Raw genomic sequence first — 6,881 nt, 5'->3', positions numbered from 1 at the left:
ATCATCATGTAAATATAGCTAATTATCTTTTAGGGCAATTAGTATAATTTTACTTGTGAAAAGCAAGACAAAATAATATTGAACGTCATTCATTATCTTCGTTATGTTATAGGATTATAAATGAAGGACCTTATTAACATGTTCTTTTTTTAGGGCTAACCTAATATTGCAACATAATTTAGTAAGTAATTAAAATTATCATTACCATATTCGTAACAAACATAAAGTGTATATATGTTTTAGAAGCATAGAAAACAACGAGTAGAGCTTTTTATGATCTCTATCTTCTTCATTAAAAAACAAAGCAGGTTTCACATTCTAATAGTTTAAATATATAACTATGAAAATTTTAGAAATCTTCAACATTTAAAATTTAACTTTAAGCATTCTCTAAACGTTAAATTTCATAATATCTTTTCCAAAACCATTTGATGATACCCAAAATCTCCATCTACAAATAAAAAGAGAAATGATAACTTATAAGAGATGTGATGGCATAAAAGAAAGAAAAAGAGCCAATAAACATGAAATTATTAACAAATGTAAGGAGATATGAAATGCATTAGAACCACGTTTTTGTAAAAGGGTTCATACACCTTAGCATTTATGTAATGAAATGTAGAAGTCCCACATTGTGTAGAGTGTGAAAGAAAAGAATCTTTATATAGTGGATAATAAGGTTGTGTTCTCGCCGAGCTAAGTAACAAGAGCTTGTAACCCACGTGGGGGCATGAAGGTGATGGAACAACTTTGTGGCTCCCTAGTTGGAGTTGTGGATGCTAAAAGCTGGCTTGTCCATTCCAAGTTGAGAGTTGGGTGATGGGACTTATGCGAAGGCATGTGTGTCATCTCCCTTAGACATGAAGGAGCGTGAGGCTGGTTTCACAGAGCAACGATTACCTCTACCTCCCAATAGTGGAGTGATAACAAGTTATCGCATCCTCCCTCCAAAGAATAACTCGGATTGCCACCCTTGCTTGGACTATCTCTTTTTTTCATTGAGTTTTGATTCAACATTGCTTTACATTTGATTCAACATTTTAGGGCTCACCTAATATTGCAACATAATTTAGTAAGTAATTAAAATTATCATTACCATATTCGTAACAAATCTAAAGTGTATATATATGTTTTAAAAACATAGAAGTATCAACTTAAGAAGAAGTTATTGATGGCAACCCCTTTAGGGACTTCTCATGCAAAGAAGTATCAACTTAAGACTAAGAAAGGGAAGTTCAATAAACAAAAGGATATTTTCTTTCTAAGTCTTATAATGTTTTCTTTAACTAGATACATTTACCTTGTTTTGTAGGTCACCAATAAGGGTGGAAAACTATAGCAATCAACCAAAGAAGCTTGGTGAGCTAAGGGAAACAAAGGAGGTAAAGAATGGAAGAAAGGAAGTGCTTTCCGGATTGGAAAAGCAAAGTTTATATACAGCATACGGCCAGCCAAGCAAACCAACATTTCCACTTTATTTTAAAGCATGTTTTCCATCTTTTACACGTGAAAAACAACAAAGCGTGTAGCTTCTTCACTTGAGCACGTTTGAAATGTGTTTCACCTGGAAAACACAAACCATGCTGGTCCCTTTCATTAGCACATTGGCAGCTTCTTTTGCACGTTTCAGAGGCTTCTCTTACTCTATAACAGAGAGCTTCTTCTTCTTGTAAAAGAAACTTGAGTGATATAGTGAATTGCTGCTAAATTGGATTTCCAGCCACTTCTCTCGGGTTCATTGCATTGTGACACTTTCGCACACTTATCTTCTACCTTTCTTCCCTCTTGGAAGCATTTCTTAGTTAGAGACTTCACTTACACACTTCCAAACACCGAAACACAATTTCACAAACACCTTGCATGCACCAGATCAACCATCAACTTCTTTCACTCCACTGCCACTTTCAGGTTCGAGGAGCTGCTCATTCTTGAAGATTGGAGCTGCTTCCATCAGTTATTAGCAATTGTTTTTGCTCTAAATAAATTCAGGTCTTATTTCCTTTTTACACCTCTTATTGTATTCATTAACCATGCAACTCTTAAGCTTCTTTTAAAGAAGGTTGAGTCAAAGCCAAGGTTGATAAGGTGGATTCTCCTATTCCAAGAATTTGATCTGCAAGTCTAAGATAGGAGTAAAGCACATAATATGGTTGCAGACCACCTCAGCAGGATTGAAAGAGATGGGGATGAAGTTGATGTCTTGCAGATCCAGGATGACTTTCTTGATGAGAGTTTGTTGACAGTTTCGATTTCTTACCATACTCCTTGGTTTGCAAACATTATGAATTACATAGTTGCTTCTGTTTTTCCTCCCTTAGCATCTTGTGCTCAAATTGCAAAAATTAAGAGTGACGCTATGTACTATATTTGGGACTACCCTTATTTGTGGAAGTTGTGCAGTGACCAAGTTACTAGGAGATGCATATCGGACAATGAGATTTACTCAGTCTTAAAATTTTGTCATGCTTCCTCACCTATCGTTTTCATGGAAGCTTAATTTTTTGGGTTGGTGATTAGTGAGGTTGCAAGGGTTTTCTTGAGATTAATTGAGCCTAATTGTGATTTTGTTTTGTGTGCCCGTGCATATGTGAAATCTGTTTTATGCAGTTAGTTCTCGCTTAGTGGTCTAATTCAAGCATAATAATCTTCGCTTAGTTGATTACTCTATGTGTGCAAAATTGATGAATTTGTGTAAATGTGTTTGGTTAATTCGTATTTTATGAAGACCGGTTTAGACTTCACTTAGTTGTCTAATTTGTGTTGGATTAAGGGTCATAAGATTGCATATTTGATGTAAATCTGTGATTGGAAACATTTGCAATCGAGCTAACACCAATCTGTTTTGAATGTGTTTGAATGCATGCTTTAATTCGGTAGCTTTTAGTCACAAACTGTCCACAAAACCACCCTCCACCAAGTGTTCGATCTAATTCCTGAACCACATTTGGTCCTTGAGAGACGACCTAGGAGTCACTTCTTAGTCTATACTGCACTTAATTGCACATCCAATTTGTATCGGGTGCGACCTCGATCAATATGTCACTTACTAGTGGAGATTAAGCATTGGGCATACTAGGCTGTGAAGTCTTGCAACGTCTCCATGGATCAAGTTGGAGAGGAAAGAAAGTTGCAACCGAATGAGCTTAATGAGATCCGATTTGAGGCCTATGAGAACTCGAAGTTCTACAAGGAAAGGACAAAGAAGTTCCATGATAGTTCAATTGTTAGAAAGGACTTCGAGGTTGGGCAACAATTTTTATTGTATAGTTGAGATCCAAAGTCCATCCACAACTAAAAGCTTCAAGGTTAATGGGCAAAGACTGAAGCCTTTCCTCAACAATCCTTCTTTGTTGGATGTAGTGGTGGAGGAGACGTCTTTACTAGAGCCAGCTTCATTTTCCCCCTAACTAAGGGAGTTTTCTTTTCTCCTTCCTTTCTCAGTTTTATTGCACTTTGTCTATATCTTTTGACTGTTCTGATTGTTGATCTGATGTTGTGACACACTGAGGACATTGTGTAGCTTAAGTGTGGTCTATTGGGGGAGATTTTTCTTCGTTTAGGTTTTGTTTTCTAGGTTGTTTTTGTTGTGTCTTGTGTATAGTTTTGCATGTCTCTCTTGATTTCTGAACTTTGTTTTAGGTTATAGACTTCTCCTTCACTTCATTGATACTACGATTGGTTTGAAATCCTTGCATTTCTATGCTTGATTTGATATGCATGTTTGGAAGTGATAAAGGCAGTTTTGTTCTTGAGCTTCTCTAGCCAAATAAGCCTACCTTGTTTTAATCATTTGATAACCCCTTTGAGCCTATGATTTACCCTTTTATTTGTTTTGAAGCTCATCAATTATCCTTAAGTGAAAAACCATGATTACCTTAACCTTATGGAATTTTGGAGTTTCGGAAGTGTTTTGGGAACAAGTGTGGTCTTCTTGGGGATTCCGATGTATTGGCTAATTGGTTCCTCTTCTTAGTTGTGTAAATATGTTGTGCACCGTGTCTCTTACAAGAAAAGAGATAAGACAAGAAAAGAAAAAAAATGAGAAAAATAAAAGATTTTGAATAATGGAGTCAAGAAAATGATTGAATTAGAGGTTTTGGGTGTGATTTGATTGTGTTTTCACTTGTTCCCCATTGCTTCTCTATTCTTTTTGGTTTGTAGCTTCTCATCCATATTTATCCTTCCATATCCTTGGCCCTATGACAACCATGAAAAGACCTTTTGATTTGAACATGCATATGTTTTGGGTGTTGATATTAGAGGCTTTCCAAGTTTGTTTGTTGCTTGCTTTCTTGGGTGCATTGAGTTGAACTTGTTTACCCTAGACACTTGAGAGAAACAATGATTGTGCATCTATGAGGTTTTGTTACTTTTGATTCGGCTCTTGAGCTGATTGACTATTTTGCCATGTTTGAAATTGTTTGGATGATTACAACGATTATCTGATTTCTCTGATTCTTTGTGTGTTGGATATTGTCTACTTCTTTTCTTTGTCTAGATTCCTTGAAGATGGTGTAAATCTTTTTGTTTTCTTGTAAGTCTTTTTGTTTCTATGTGTTGAGATTGTGTCACTCCCTTGATGTCCTTTGACTATTTCTTGATTTGCGTCTTGATTTTGCCCAAGAGTGTGGTCTATTTTGATGAGTCAATATTTTCTTGACTTCGCTTAGCCTATTGTACTTATTTAATTAGGGAATTGTGCTTGAATGTTTATTATTTCCCTAGTTTTGGCTAACACTATGCTCCCCTTATCAACAATCTCCCTTTTTTTTATGATGCACAACCATGATTAATAAAACCATGTTGTAGAGTACACTATCAAAATAATTTACATAGTTTCAATTATCTCAATCACATAGTTCAATTACTTCTCCCCCTTTAGGCATTAGCAAAAAAGGATAGGTAACGTAATGTAATTGAAACAGAGTTATTGAATCATATAGAGATGCATTAATCAAGTTGTCAGAAATATAACGATGCTCCCCCTGTCAGCAGTATTCACATGAATTTAACATTTTCTCCCCTTTTAAACATGTGAGCCACATATAAAAGCATACAATACTCCCCTTATCATTATCCATACCACATTTTAGTATCAAAGATGCGTAACAGAGATATGACAGAGTATGTATCATCCAAATATGTTCAAGCAATGTACCAAAAGATGTTACAAATATTATATCATAGCAAATTAGATACAACTTGAAACAACTAAATTAGTTTAATCATTCATAACCTCATACCAAATTCACAGCGGATTAATCACAATGAGATATATGATGAATAAACATATAGTAAATCACAAGTCAAGGTTTAAAGTATAAGAATCAAAAGTTTAGACACTTCAAACTAGTTGACGAGTCACAATTGATTATTGCTTTCCCTTAATCGATTTCATTTTGCAGAGTAATGTGACGTTCTCATTTCAGCTCAGTTAGCAACCAACATTCCTGTATAACCTTTCAATCTCATCTAAATCAAGCATTTTAGTTCTTATGCAGTAATATCAAAGTAACCATTATCACAGTTTAAGTATGAACATGCAACGAATTGGATGTAACAATGAATTGTTCAATTTGCATTCATACAAGTGATTAAATCAGATTATTAGTGCTATTTTACACTACTGTTATCCAGAATCCCTAATTCATTCCTAATGGTATAAAATCTTTCTTTATTGAGAGGTTTTGTAAAGATATCAGCCCATTGATGTAAGGTATCCACATATTTAATTTTTATTTCACCTTTAAGAATGTGATCTCTTATGAAGTGGTTCATTATTTCAATATGCTTAGTCTTGGAATGAAGCACAAGATTTTTTGTCAGATTTATAGCACTTGTATTATCACACTTTAGAGGGATACGATCTAAGGATATACCATAGTCTTCTAGTTGACTTTTGATCCAAAGAGACAGAGCACAATAGCTTCCAACTATAATGTACTCGGCTTCTGTGGTAGGCAGTGCCACGCAAGCTGATGGAAGACCATCTAAGACGCACATTGGACCTCTTACTAGAGCTATGGCAAAGAGGATTCAAGAGGAAGAAGGATCACCTACCATTTTGCTTATATGGGAGGTAATTTACATTGAATCTTTTTCCCATAATTAAAAGCACATTTTTCCTTGCTTTGTAGGATTAATAAAAAGCAGCTGCCAATATAAAGACTTGGGGGAAAAGCTTACTGCCCAAACTATCAAACAAAGGTGTTTTACATGTGTGCTGCTGGCCTAAACCACCAAAACAGAATTTGGTGCTTTCCATTTTCAAACTTGCTGCCCAAGAATTCACATGAGTTGTGTGAGCTGTTGCCCAAACCAAAATTGGCGCCATTCATTTCAGTTTAATTGTCATTTCATTTTGAATGTCATTCCAGATCTGAGGCTCTTATTTCCCTATAAATAAGAGACCTCTTTCACCATGTAAAGAACTTTTGAGCTTAGTAAATTGCTGCTAAAATTAACTTCCAGCCCTAATGCTCTTGAGTCATTTATTCTCTCTACTTTCTCTTCCCTTTCCTCTAGCTTCCTTCCATTGTAGGAAGGCCTTCTGAGCTGTGAGGTTCCCACACATACTCATTCCACTCAAACACACCAACCATCAATCAATCTCACTCAATTTCCGCTGCATCCACACTACTGATTTCAATCTGCTACACCAATATTGTTCTCGGTTTTTGAAGCTTTGTCTGCAAGGTCTAGCTCATTCTAAGCATGTCTAAGCTTCCATCAAGTGGTATCAGAGCCAGGTTGTCCACGCAAACCAGAGCTAAGTTCCTCTTCCATTTTCTGCTTCCAATGGTGATCTAATTTCTTTTTCAGTTTTCCAAATCAGTGTGTTCTGTTTTGTTTCCAGAGGTGCTGTTTTTCATATCTGTTTT

The 6,881-nt window shown here is 35.7% G+C and overlaps 1 non-coding gene across 1 annotated transcript; it reads left to right on the top strand.

The window, feature by feature from the left end:
• Positions 1-690: 690 nt before the first annotated feature.
• On the top strand, positions 691-993 carry LOC148192375 (signal recognition particle RNA). The gene has a single exon (XR_015782462.1).
• The last annotated feature ends 5,888 nt before the right edge of the window (positions 994-6,881 follow it).

The sequence above is a fragment of the Vigna umbellata genome, chromosome 9 (genome assembly GCF_029865625.1).
Source record: "Vigna umbellata cultivar VRB3 chromosome 9, Vumbellata_1.0, whole genome shotgun sequence".
In the NCBI taxonomy this organism is placed as follows: domain Eukaryota; kingdom Viridiplantae; phylum Streptophyta; class Magnoliopsida; order Fabales; family Fabaceae; genus Vigna; species Vigna umbellata.
The sequence above is the reverse complement of the archived record's forward strand: the minus strand, read 5'-3'. Positions and strand labels throughout refer to the sequence as shown.